We start from the raw sequence: 13904 nt of genomic DNA on the forward strand, positions 1-13904 counted from the left end.
TGTTGTTTTGAAGAGTGGGCTGGGACTGAGTTCTGCAGCTGTACAATGTATTAATTTGACTCGAACCAACTGTGAGGAACTTAATCTTGATTTTGGTGCCCACTGTGTAGGAAATGATACAGTACTGATGCCCAGTGCCTTCCAATCAGTACCTGAACCCAACTGTACCAATTCTCAGTGCTTTTTTTGTGTTTACGTGGTAAAAAATATACATTTGTTTAATAATAAATCTCATTATTTTTTCAATATAACATATTCATTCTTCAGTATATAACCTTGCAATGCTGTGTTCATGTCTAACATGGAAAATAGGCGACTCTTCCACCCCTTCACAGTCACAAGGATGCAATTAGGTACCTAAACCATACTGACATAGTCTCCCTGACCTCACCAGTCTGTGTCTGAAACGGAAAATGAAGCACTTCTGTGGCCATATCAGTAGTAGCAAGGGCTTCACGTACAGCTATAGGGCACCTCATGGTCATGTGACCCTGAGCTGTGCCTCTGATTGGGCGAGCTAGCGATCGTAATGTCCTCTGACCTGCTGAGTTTCGGCTTGGTGTGTATGTGACTTCCTGTACTTCTGGAGCCAGCCTCAAGTGGCTGCTCGAGAAACAGTAGATTTTAGCACTTCCGCATTGTCTCCTTTTCTTAGACCGGAGGTTGCCACTTGACCTAATAATGGTACCTTTTGATTTTACATGAATTGGTACCCCGTACTTTTGACTGAATTTGGTTGGTACCTATAAAAGTACCTAATTCAGTTCCCATCCCTACCCATGTGGACAAAGCAATTCAGTGCATGTCTTGGCTGATCATGTGTAAGTATTATCAGTCAGTAAGTCTCATCGAAGCAGTAACCTCCTGCTCCAAAAGATTGAGCTGACATGGAAGTGTTAAAAACTGCAGTTTGTCAAGCATCTGCTAAAGGCTGGCTCTAGAAGTACCAGAAAACACAAAGACACCAACTGTGAAGAGCTGATTTCTACAGCAAAGAACATCTTTTGTTACAAAGAGGAGTTAAGTCCAAAGAGCTCATACAAACACATTTAATGGGTGTTTTTTTTATGTTAGAACTCATCAGTTTTATATTATGGTTACAAGTTTGCCTGATCAGAAACACAACTGACCTGTGTGACTGACCTGTACCCTGTAGATGTTAGTGAGGAGGCTCAAAGCCCGCCTCTTTACCTCACACTACCTCCACAGGAGTAGGTTTGAGGTCAGCATTTCCAACATGGCTCTTGATGACGGTAGTCTTCAGAACTCTTCATCAGGAACAGATGGGTGATGTCATGGTGTATCAAACAGCCCATGCTCTCATTCTGCTGTCTTTGAGAAACTTATCCCTGGATAGAGTTTACAGTCACTTTCTACCACACGTTAATGAATTTTTAGACATTAAAAATGACTTAATGGGAAAATGTGTCCTCATGCTGTTGGTGAGGCATCAGTATTAATATCAGGTGTTTTTTTATTTTATGGCGAACATTCAGTTAAAAGTCCATGTTGTTTTTTGGTACAAATATCTGGAAATTATGAGCCAAGGCGTGGGAATCAGGCAAGAGCTCAATTGACTCAGTCAGATGCATCTGGATTCTCTCTGATTCAGACAGATTTCTATCAGGCCTAATTAAGGTCAGGCCAATCACAACTGTTAATCCAACACAGGATGAGGTTTAGGGCTTGTTGCGGTGCTGGAAACCAAGATGACAGCCAGTGATGTCTATTACATCAGTACTGACTTACTGGAGTATAATTAAGCCACCTGATCCAGAAACCCATCGCCATGTGAAATGTTGCTCTTATTAGCTGAGGCAGCATTTCAGTTAGTGTCTGCAGAAAGGGCTTCAAATCAATTTTTCTCAAACTTTTTTACAGATCCAATTTGGTCCTACAATACCTTGTTAGAGGACCCTTATCTATACTGTCTTTAATGCAACCAATATGATCTTTCTATGTCAGTGAACGTCTTGTACTCGGAGTTTGAGAAACCTGTCTTTGTTTTGACACGTGGAATAAAGAATAAAAACTAAGAGAGGAGAAAAAGCATCCACTCACTCATTGGCTGTATCAAAAAGAAAGAGCCAGCTGCAACAGAGAGAAACACTTCCGCACGCAAACACGCACTCAGGCAAACCCTGGAAAGGTCTGAGTGAATTGAGGTAATACTTGAGAAGAATTGATGTGGTCGAGCCTGATGGGGATTTCATATGTGTGTGTATAAACTCAGATAATGAGCCAGCTGTTAAACTGTTACAATGACCAGGTTTATACACACACACTCACACGCTTACACGGACACATGGTCTGCCAAGAGTTAAGCTAACAGAGACAACATGTGCAGAAAGGTTCCATTAAGTAAAGAATGCAGCTTTAAAAGAACATTAAAGAATACCTTGTCTGTTTTATTTCACCACCACGTTGTCATGTGTAAGGCTGGCGTGTGTGTTTGTGTATTTGTGTGTGACGTTAGAGTAGTCATCGAGTGTATAAAAGTTAGTGTTTGTTTTCATATAGTCACACAGACTTTGAAGTGAAATGCTGAAATAATACCTTTAGTGTGTGTGTGTGTGTGTGTTTTTTAGAATCTTATGGCTGCAATTCATTCCAGTCTGATGCCTCTAAACTTGTTGGGTGTTCTCAATGTGTGCGCGCACACACACACACCCAAACACATATTTTCATCTTTTTTCCTGTGAGCAAGCGTTTGGCCATATTTCATCTGCTGTTACCCACATATGTGTGTGTGTGTGTGTGTGTGTGTGTGTGTGTGTGTGTGTGTGTGTGTGTGTGTGTGTGTGTGTGTGTGTGTCTGTCTGTGTGTGTGTATGTGTGTTCGTCTGTATACATCGAGTTCATGTACATTCCAAGTATGTGGCTTGGTGCCCACAGCTGCTCCACTCTGAGGTAGTTTCTCTGCCCACCAGGTCTGCATCTAGTTAGTGTAGCGCAGAGTGTTAAAGTGATCATTAACCTCAAACCAAACAACAACATCATCTACAGGGACACCACAAGTCTTCTGTCTGCTGCCACACACACTCCACACATCCCTTGAAATGGCACCCTGATCAAAGGCAGACATTAAAAACATTTAAAGGGTGGGGAAAGGCACTGATGAGGTGCATGTGCAGCGCTGTCTCTGATGTTTATGAAAAACTAATTTGCAACAGTTTTAGAGAGATTTAACACCAATAAATGTCAACAAAAGCCATGTGATGAATATATCCACCATGAGAAAATTATGTTTCTAATCTTACCAGTGGAATATCTTACATCACTTTTTTTCTTTTGTTTTCGTTAATTTTCCATTTTCTAACCAAATGATAAGTGTCTGATTGGCACAGGCTAAAGTATTGAGCTCCAGCCCCTTCTAACTTCAAACGCTTCATAAGTTGCTGGTAATCGATCTCTTTTTCCTTCTTCTTGTGTTGGTTTACTTGTGAATAAAAAGGTAGAGCATTCTCAAAACATATAGTAACCATGTAGAAATACAGTATGTCATCTTTTCACCCATCACCTTTCACCTATCAACCACTGCAGTTGAGGCTTAAGCTAGCCAAAATTCTAACTTGGCTAAAGCTATGTGGGATAATGTCTGTCATTCTCAAACACAGCATACACATTTTTTGGCAATGATTTCATGCTGTCTTGAGCTTCTGGTTATATATAGTTCAATCTGAGAGTGAGGTATTGCCACTCAGCAGCTGTCACATTTACTATGACATTGGAGTATAATTTATGTTCCTAAGTGCTGCTCGAGTGGCTGCTTATTGCAGCAGCTCATTGCAGCAGCTTTTCTTCTTTCTTTTTTTCCTCCTTTTTCTTGTCATTTTAGTTATCTTTGTATTGGGGGCTTGACAGTACTTTTAGATAGCTCACTTCTTGGCCATTGATGCCACACTGGTTACATATAAAGTGGTGTTTATACTTTCTGTGTTCCCTTTTGTGTATGGGGATCTTACATGTTACCATGGACGTTTTACACATGAGATCACCTGTTAGCAGCCTGTAGTATGTTGATGCTAACTGGTGCTAGGCCGGATGTTCCCCACAAGATGACTAGAAAGAGACAAGGACAAAGTGCTGGGAGAGAAGAAATGACATGGACCTGTCCTTCCATCCATCGTAATGGTGGGAATAAGATTTAGATGGGCTATCACATGATGAGCTGCAGTGCCTACCCAGCAACAGAGGGAATATCAGCAGAGAAGCATCATACACAAAGATTTAACCTGTTGTGAGCCGACAGGAAACAGGAGAGTTACTTATAATTCGGTTGGTATATTATGGCTTCTTAAATTTCCCTGTTGTAGGATGAATAAAGGAGTATCTTATCTTACCCTATTGTATCTTAAATAGGGCTAGTTGATAGTGATGGGAAGAAAATAGATGTTTAGCTATTTATCAGTCGTCCTTAAATGGCTGGGGCTCAACTTTTGGATTGCTGTCATCTTGTGTGTCCTTTCTACAGTCCGTGATTCAAACTTATTCAAAAATTATTTACACAACAGACTTCAATCATTATATATTTTTAAACCAAAGCACACTGTCCCGATCTTTGGTACCAAAGTCCTACAAGTTGTAAACTCTTCTCTCTGTCTAATGATCAACACATTACAGGACCTTAATTTACTGAGTCAAACTCCCCAGTGAACCCACTACCTGTTGTTTTCCTATCTTCACATGCAAAGGAAGAAAAAACAGTATATAAATGCTATTTTAGGGAGAAGGGGAAAGCATACGTGTCTGTTGAATGAGCTTTGTGGCTTTGTGAGTATTTAACAAGCTAGTAGAAAGTCACGCACACACACACAAACAAGTCTGGTGAGCAAGTGAAGAGGTTTAGTGATTTCACTTCCTTTCGTAGACGAGGTTCAATTCATTCATTAAGCACCAGCACGGGCCAGGTTGCAATTATCACCGCATGGTGCGGCTGTAACTCTGGAATACCCTTGCTCTTATTTTCCAACCTTGCAAACAGCTAGTCCAAAACAGGCTCATCAGTGAGTCATGAGCGAGGGAAGACTCCCATCACCCCCTGCCAGCAGCGTTCACAGAAACCACCACGAGGGAAAAAGGAGATTTAGTTTCTAAATTCTCATTGCTGTTAATTATGGTTGCAGGGTTGAGGACGCACACACTCAGGCAGATGTTTTTGTACAGTTCCTCACTTTGTGTCGTCACCCAGCTGGCCCTGCTCCCTGATGTCTGCCGTCACCAAGTTGACCTTTAACCTGGGCGACGGCGGTGTGTAGGTGCCAGGTGGCGTCTTGTCATGCAAATTATAATAGCTGCAGGTTGTGTGTATGTGTGTGTGTGTGTTATTGCGAGTATGGTTCGAGGGTTGAATCATACTCCTCTTTTCCCAGGGTTGTTTCCAGTTTTGCGCCCCTCCTCACCCTCGTGTCTCTCACATCCTCACCTCTCTCCTCCCTCCTGCCTGCAGTGACTCACTGTGGTCTGTTAGCGCTCACACCCACAAAACCTGGGCTGGAGGATGGGTTTGGGTGGGCGGGGGTGACGGGGTGCAGTGTGGGGGTCAGCGGGTGGGTAACGGGTGTTTCCTCTTATATTCTGGATGGCTACACACGGATAAGTGAGTTTGTTTCACAACCTCTGGAAGGCTTCTGCTAGGTGTGGACATTATGACTGGATTCAGCTGTAATGACAGTTTTAGTCCACACCGCATGCAGACACAATCTCACACACACACAATCTCACACACACACACACACACACACACACACAAAGAAAAACAGCTGCTGGAACACTTAGCGGTGAAGCCATATTTGCTGAAATCACAGTGACAAGCGGTATTAACCCTAAACGTCAGCGTCAATTTGACCAAGAGCAGTGCAGCACGTTACGCTGCTCAGGCCAACGTTTAGTTTGGCTGCAACCCACGGGGAAGGAAACCCTACTCTGCTTTTTAAATGCTCCCACTTTAATCATGTTTTAAGTTTCATTTTGTTATGCATTTAAGGAAGCTTAGTTCCTCTGTGTGTTTTACTGTTACGGCCTGTGATTTGTCAGGGTTAATGTGGCTGTGCTGTATCTGATTGTAGGAATCACTCACCTTTATGAGCCCTGTCCTCTGATACAGTTGTCATCCGGTGTGATTTACATGTTCCACACATGTTAGCATGCCATCACTTGGCTTTCAGATCATGTCTACGCAAAGGCAGCTGGATTTAAAAACACATTCTTGAACCTCCCAGGTGGCCTGGTGCTTAAAAAAATAAACCAGTGATTCTGACTCGTAGTGTGTTATTGGCTTTTTACATTTTTAATGGAATGTGAAAATACAAATCTTGTTAAAGCCAATGAGAAAATCATCCTTGTCTAAAGTAGGTATGGGTGTTGATAAGATTGTACTGATATCAGTGTCATTATTGGTTCCAATTCTTGATCCGACTCCTGAATTTTCTGTGCACAAAAAGTAGGCTTTACAGGTTTTCTGTGTCAAAAACATTTTATTGAGTTTATAAGTCAATAGATTTGACATGACACTGTTATTTAACGCCTTGCAAATGTTTGAACATGTTGGTGGTGTTACCACCATTTACTGTAAAAAAAAAAAATGGACGTCCGCTTGCTAGGCTTGAAGTGAGGTTACCGCAAAAACTGCTCCCCCTGGTGACTGGCTGCAGTATGGGGTAAAAAATCTGGCTTCCCAGCCATTCCAGATGGGCTGTGGTCAAACTTTAAAAAATTAATACACCTTGTAGAAATGTTTCTCATGTCTGATTGTTGTGGTGATTTGAAGATATTATTTGGCTGTCTTGTATTCAATTCCTCTTTTTTCTGCAAAGTTTCGTTTTCATTAGTTATACGAGGTTAAAAACGAGGCTTCACGTAATGTTTAACGATGACTGACAGCTGCCGTTCTCGTGTATTTTTAGGGGGGATTGTAAAATATGTTGGGAGGTAGAGTCAAGAAGTGATTAGACTCCCGAAAGAAAAAAAAAATTATTATTTCTGTCACCCAGCTCCACTCTGATTCTCCCAGAATCCCTCACAGTCTCTAATGCGCAGACTCTGGCTGCACAACTCCTACAATGGCTGCGCCCGTGACGGCGGTATTTTGGCTTCAAAACCGTACAATGACAAATGGCGGAGCCACGCTGTTCACTCTATATACAGTCTGTGGTTGCCACTCTTGCATGATATTACAGCGTTGCACAAACTGCACTATGTGTTGTTAGCGTCTGTTTTGGTAAAGAGATACTGAGCTTTCGATCGCTTCCATCTCTTAGTCATTGTTTTGGAAATTTTGCTGTTGACTGACAGCCATGGTTGATATGTGGCATGTCAAGAGATGTCAGCGTCAGGTCTGGCCACTCCAACGTAATGTAAAGATCTTTCAAGAGAATCGTTAAGCATAAAGGCTAACAACATTGATGGATTGAACTATTTCAAAGAGATTCTTAACAGTAACAGGTTATTGATACAAGAATAGAAATAGAAAAGAAAATACTTTATTTACCCCTGGGGGGAAATCCAGGAGTCACAGCAGAAATTAAGAAAACAAAAGTAAGAAAGTGTATAGAAAGTAGAAAAAGGTCCATAACAAAATAGATGATGACAGCTTGTCCATCATTCTCCAGTCAGCCAGCCTCCACCTCCACAGGGTCCAGGACTGAGCTTGAGGACTAAACTAAGGGTGGGAGAAAAAGAAATTGATGGATCAAGGTATCAGGATTTTTTGTTTAACCATTTCAAATTTTGTTTGGTTTTGTATTTTTTTCTTTTTTCAAATTTAAATTCTCTATTTCAGCCTTTGTTCATAAGCTAGGTTGGAAAAGTGTTGACATGTCAGATCCTCTGAAAAGATCTGTAAAACTGATGTGATGTGCATTTTGGGGGAAAATATGGCTACTGATAAAGTCCGTAAACATCACCATTCAACTTTTTCACATGATCTGGTGTCTGAAAGATAAACTAAAAATCAGCAAACATTGGAAGAATTGCAGTTTACATTAAATCGGCACCCCAAAAATCGTAAAAGAATCGAATCAGGAGTGAAGCATATTGTCCCAGCCTTAAAGGGCAACTCCGGTTTTTTGACACCCGGACCTTATTTATAGGTGTGTGCATGCTCATATACTCACTCAGACAAACATCGTGCAGCTCGGAGTCCTTTAGAAGTTATTTAGATCCAACCGATTTTAGCCGCACTTAGCGGGGGCCACGGCAAGGGAGCTTCAGCGCGGGACATAATCTCTGCAAAATCGCTCATTTTGGCTATATTTTTTCATCCATCGCCAGTGTTATCATAGAGTCAGCTCGTTTACCGTCTTCAGACTACGACTTCGAGTTTGACGGTTGTCCTCACCGGTTTGAGCCTGAGTACACGGACGAGGACCTCCATGAAAGAAGGATGCAGAGGGAGAGAGACGAAGAGCTGGCTCGAGAACAACAAACAGGAGCACATCCATGACTCGATGCAAACTGGTGGTGCGCTTGTGGACAGTGTTCGCCTATGGCAACAGAAGAGGAGTGTATTTGTGATAACGATGGATAGCGATGGATGAAAAAACATCGCTGAAATGAGCGATTTTGCAGAGATTATGTCCCGCGCTGAAGCTCCCTTGCCGTGGCCCCCGCTAAGTGCGGCTAAAATCGATTGGAACTAAATCACTTCTGAAGGACTCCGAGCTGCACAATGTTTGTCTGAGTGAGTATATGAGCATTCACGCGCCTATAAATAAGGTCCAGGTGTCAAAAAAACGGAGTTGCCCTTAAATTGATACCCATACCTAGTCTAAAGCAACCAACAGTAGAGAACAATTAATTCTGCATTTTCTTTATATAGAGGTGCTCAGAAAGATAGTCAATGGATCATCTGAAGCAAAAGAAACCAAACAGGTGTCTGGAAGGCAAAAGGTGTAGCTGATATTGGTATTTCTTTTCAATTTATTTAAATAAATGATTTCAAAGCACATGTTTAGACATGTGAGAGGTTAATTCAGATGTATTCATATCAGTGTAGAGAAGGCCTCAGGTTGGTATCACTTTAACACAATTAGCACATACAAAACACCACTTAGCACCACCGATCCAGCCACAGGGCTGTGACACACACACCACAGGAACAAGTCCTACTTACTCTGACGGGTGACACAGTAACATTTGTGTGACTCTGTGGGTTTGTGTGTGTGTGTGTGGACAAATGGGGACTGTCAGCATCGCTTTTGTTAACAAACAGCCGGAGGGGACACACGTGTGCATGGGGAGAAAATGTTATCACCATCAGAGCACACAGACTTTCAACTGCAGGGTGAAAAAATAATCTACTCATCAAATATGATTCAGTTTGAGACCTAAAAGAAAAAAATAAATGTCTGGATGTTCAATGTCTTCATACATCATTTTACTGAAAAATATATGAATAGTAGTCTTGGCACTAACTTCATTCCCTATGCCTTTAAAGTTCCCATATTTAGAGATACAACTGCTTCATTCAAAATGATGAAACCTTTATTTGAGTCTAATACCTCTATATTTCATTTTACCAGCTGGTCACGATGTGTGATTTTCATACTGGTAAGTTTCCTAGATTAAGTGCTTTTGAATAATATTGCAAAAATATTGTGCTATCTGTGCAGAATATGTAAGAGAAGCTAACTGAATGTGTGTCAACACAATGTTTCCTGGGAAGCTGGAGCCTTGAAGCAGAGAAAATAAAATGTACGTGACCTTTTTGTACAAGCTGAACTACTGAGTTCAACTCCCAGAGTGAACTGACAATCTGCAACACACATTTCCTTGTCCACTTTCTTCTTGACGTGTTCCCTTGTGCCCAAGGTTGAACAATCCGCGGGTTCGTCATGTATGTGTGTTCATTGTTTTTGTGTCAGACAAGCTGTTAGCGGCGACAGGGCTACAGTGGGGAAACTGGTACACTAATACCATGTGACAAGGGTAGACAGAGTTGACCCAGTCTAAAACTTTCTCTCCTTTTTCTGTCGTTTTTCACATCATTTTCCCCGTCTCTCTCTGAGCTCAGCTGACAGCGTGTGTGTGGAAGGACAGCCCTCCAGTGTTGTTTTTCCGTGTCACTGTGAAGCGCTGTCATCCATCCAGACTCAGCCACTCATGCCAGCAGTCGCCAGCCGTGATTCCTTTAGCGTGCTCCTGGTTAGCACAATACTTCAGCAATGTGAACCTAATGATCCGCTGGTGCCGCACATTTTTAAAGCGGCCCTTAGTCTGATTTGAAATGAGCTAATTAGCTCTGTATTCTTAGCAGAGGAGTCTGAGAAAGGATTAGGAGGAAAGGGCAGGAGAAGTGTGTGTTTGTGCATGTGTGTATGAGAGGGTGAGAGTGTAGCAGGAGCTGTGTGGTTAAAAAGCAGGAGAAAGTGAGGAGAAGGAAAGAGGGTCAAACAGAGGGTGACGTGTTTGTGGGTGTCTGAGTGGGGAGAAACAGCCTGATAATTAGCCCGTTAATCATCTGCTTTCAATCACTGACGGAGCCTCAAAAGCCTCCAGGTTACACACGTGTGTGCATGTGTGTGTGTGTTTGACTGTCCAGGTATGCTGAGTACCTCTGCACACTTGGTGACCCCATAAAGACCTGCCTGCAGGTCCTCCTCAGCTATAACTCAGGGCCGTGACCAGCCCTCACAAAGATCCTGACAGAGCTGATCTATGTCGCTGAAGCAGACAGGAGATTCATGCTCACACATATTCTTCAGAGCAACGACCCACAAACTCCATAAAACATCTTGCTGAGTGCTGCTAAACAAGCTGACCGACTGTCACTGTGGGGTTTTGACTTTGCTGACATTTTTGTAGAAGTTTTACCTCATGAAAAAACTCAGAATAGTCCTAAAAACAAACAGCTCCTGCTCCCTCTCAACCCTCTCCTTAGCAGCATGAAGTTCTTCTTCTTAGTTCCCCTAAATAAAAACTCTGCAGTTATTTTCCAGAAGTCTGATGACCTTAGAAATCAACAAACAGATTAGCCATCACAGTGGCTTAAGTGGGTCATTACTTATCCAATTATTTTCTAATCCTGGAAGGAAAACTCAAAGATTCTTGGTGAAATAAATGTTGGTTGAGTAACTGTCTTTTGCCAATTAAGCTCACACAATGGGGATTAAGTTTAGGACCCACTAATGAAAGCCAGACAATTTGAGGCATTCTTTAAAACTTTAGTCTGGGTGTCCAGCCCACATTCTCTGAAAATTTAACAAACAACATCCAAAGACCTGCAGTGGACAGCTGAACACAGAAAAAATGAACTAAACTGATGTCTGTGATGCAAATATTTTAACTTCTTGTTGAGCGCTGCAAGTAAAGGAATCAGTGCACTGTACGTGAACATTTAGAGCTGCATTATGAAGATAGAAGACACAACCTCTATATGATAGAGACACTTTGAGAGAACAGTCATGGCCAAAAGTTTTGAGAATGGCACAAGTTTTGTTGTTCACAAAGTTTGCTGCCCCAATTCTTCTGGTGGCAGTTGTAGTAACTCTATAATGTGACGAGTGATCAGAAAATTGCGAATAACTGCCAATTCATCTGCCATGAAAAATGACCTTATAACAAAAACTATTGCATCCCAATTGCATTTCAGCCCTGTAAAATGGCCTGCAAACACATGTCAGTGGTGATCCTGTTAGCTCAGGAGAAAAGGTTAATGGAGACAAGACAGCTGATATCATGCTGATTAGAAGGGCAGACTGGTTGGTATAAAATGGTATTTTTCTTCAGCTAATCATGGTTATTGCCAAAGAAACGCATGCATTCATCATTGCATTGTATCAGAAGGGTTTCACAGGAAAGGACATTGCTGCTTGTAAGATAGCAACCCAAAACAACCATTCATCGAATTATCAAGAACTTTAAGGAGAGCGGTTCAATTGCAGTGAAGAAGGCTTCTGGGCGCCCAAGAAAGTCAAGCAACCGTCAGGACCGTCTCCTAAAGAGGATGCAGCTAAGAAATCGGTTATTATATATAAAGTTATTTTTCTGATGAGGACAGTTCAGGCTGTTTGGAACCTCTGGAAAATGACTGTCAGGAGAAGAAAAGTTGAGTGCTACTATGAGTCCTGTGTCATGCCAACAGTGAAGAATCCTGACACCATTCGTGTGTGGGATTGCTTCTCATTCAGGGGAATGGGTTCGCTCAAATTTTTGCCTAAAATCACTGCCATGGATAAGGAATTGTATCAGAACAACTCCAAGAGCAACTTCTCCCAGTGATCCAGGAGCAATTTGGAGATGAACAACACTTTTTCCAGCATGGCCAGGGAACTCCCCAGATCTCAAGCCTATCCAAAACCTGTGGTTAATTCTCAAAAAGAAAGTGAACAAACAACAACCCAGAAGCTGTGATCAACTCCAGGTGCTGATTAGGCAAGAATGGGCTGCCATCATTCAAGATTTTGCCTAGAAACTTTAATCCAGTATGCCAAGACAAATTGCAGAAGTCTTAAAGAGGAAGGGTCAACACTCTAAATATTAAGTCTTTGCTTAAACTAGTTGGTTCTTTAATCAAAAGTTAACACATGGATGGCATGCTTATAGTTGTACTTTGTTATACCATACAAACATCTGACAAAAGGTTTTCAAAAAAATTGGCAGCAAACTTTGTGAAATCCAAAATGTGTGCCCTTCCTAAAACCACAACTGTACATGCAAAAAAGCTCCACTCCTACTTTTAAAGACAGGATTGTACACAGCAAAACCATTTCTTTATCAACAAATCTCATTTGAAGGTTGTCAAATAGATGTAAAGGCCACAAAAGCTCCAGGTTTAATTTTTTTTGAGTGCAAGTCTTGATCTGACTTGTGAGATCACAAAAAATGATTTTGTCTTGTTGTTTTCAACTCTTGTGCTCCAAGAAGGTGAAAAAAACTAACAAGTGCAGTAAATCATGAATTTATGTTCTTCAGAAGTCGGTCCATCAGAATTATTTTCCCCTCTGGGTGCCAAAAGGTTAAAGGTTAAAAACCCCTCGTAAATCACAGAAATTGTCCAACCTCCGCTCTTTCTATAATTCCACTGTTAAAAGTGAGATTTAATATGTAACTGGGAAGTGATAGTGCAAGCTTCACTACCACATCATTCTGCCACATTGTGGGAAAGTTTTCTTAAGTTTTCTTTGGTTTATTTGACAGGAACCATGCACAACACAACTTCTCAGCCAGAGTTAGCTAAAAAAAAAGAGGCTGATTTCTGTCTGGTTCCTGGGGAGGGAGATCTAAAGACGTTCACTACAAACAAAATAACAACGACAGTATTCAAACAACTAAAAACAAACTTCACAAAATCCAACATGACATGTAGTGTCTCATATTTGGTACTGAGTTTTTTTTTTTTTTCTGAAGCTCTGACTGAAAATGAAGATCATCCAAAGGCAGGTTTTGTTCAACGGAGCAGAGAAGCCATCTCTTGCAGATTTCCAAGTTTTCCTTTTATTTCATTCCATCACAATTTTTACACAAGGAACATGTTTGCAATTCTAAGAAAGCTGTCAAAGTTTGATAAACCATATTTCAAATTGATGCTGCTTGGTTTTCTTGAGTTTTTTTTTTGTTTTGTTTTGCTGATTGTTTGAAGAGCGATCCAGAAACTTCAAATGCTCATCTTTTTTTTTTTCTCCCTCCTGTAACGGTCACGTCAGGGTGATGTGTCTTTTAACTTGATAGAAGGAAGATCATTGATGTACAAACCTTACCTAACTAATCCCCTGTTTATCACAGTATGCTGGATTAATACACAAGCAAAACAATGAAGTGAATATTGCATGTGAGGATAAATAAGTGTTGCTCCTGCTGAGCGGAAATATGTTTCCATTTACTGACAAAATAGATTATAAATCCAACAAGTGCTCCAGTCTGTGAGTAAAAAAATAAATGTCTTCTTCTCTGTTATCATTTTGAAC

The sequence above is a fragment of the Halichoeres trimaculatus genome, unplaced genomic scaffold (assembly GCF_033239565.1).
Source record: "Halichoeres trimaculatus isolate MK-OKI-2021-1 unplaced genomic scaffold, fHalTri1.1 fHalTri1_scaffold_2, whole genome shotgun sequence".
Lineage (NCBI taxonomy): Eukaryota > Metazoa > Chordata > Actinopteri > Labriformes > Labridae > Halichoeres > Halichoeres trimaculatus.